We start from the raw sequence: 297 nt of genomic DNA, 5'->3' as shown, positions 1-297 counted from the left end.
GCCAGTGGATCCATAGGTACCAGAATGTCTTTAGACCACTAGAGGAAGCACTAAAACCATCTCATTAGACAAGCACTTTAAATGATTTCTGTCTGATAATACTTGTCCATTTTTGTTATTTTATTAGCGTTTTCTTTCGGAAGAAAAGTGATATACACACTGCTTATTTCATATGTATCAGTGTTTATATGTTTGACAAATAATTTGATTTTATACAGTAGAAGTCATCCACATAGACAGTGTTCCTTAATTTAGTTTTGGCTCTGTGCCATACCTCTCCACAGGGCCCACAGTACT

At 35.7% G+C, this 297-nt stretch overlaps 1 protein-coding gene across 1 annotated transcript in view; it reads left to right on the top strand.

Annotated features, from left to right (window-relative positions):
- Positions 1 to 297, top strand: part of LOC107578586 (protein EFR3 homolog B-like) — a gene marked incomplete at both ends in the record, with an annotated part of 5,310 nt that overhangs the window by 285 nt on the left and 4,728 nt on the right. The window lies entirely within an intron of this gene.

This window comes from Sinocyclocheilus grahami, unplaced genomic scaffold, assembly GCF_001515645.1.
Source record: "Sinocyclocheilus grahami isolate Dianchi unplaced genomic scaffold, SAMN03320097.WGS_v1.1 scaffold11017.1, whole genome shotgun sequence".
NCBI classification, from domain to species: Eukaryota; Metazoa; Chordata; class Actinopteri; order Cypriniformes; family Cyprinidae; genus Sinocyclocheilus; species Sinocyclocheilus grahami.
The sequence above is the reverse complement of the archived record's forward strand: the minus strand, read 5'-3'. Positions and strand labels throughout refer to the sequence as shown.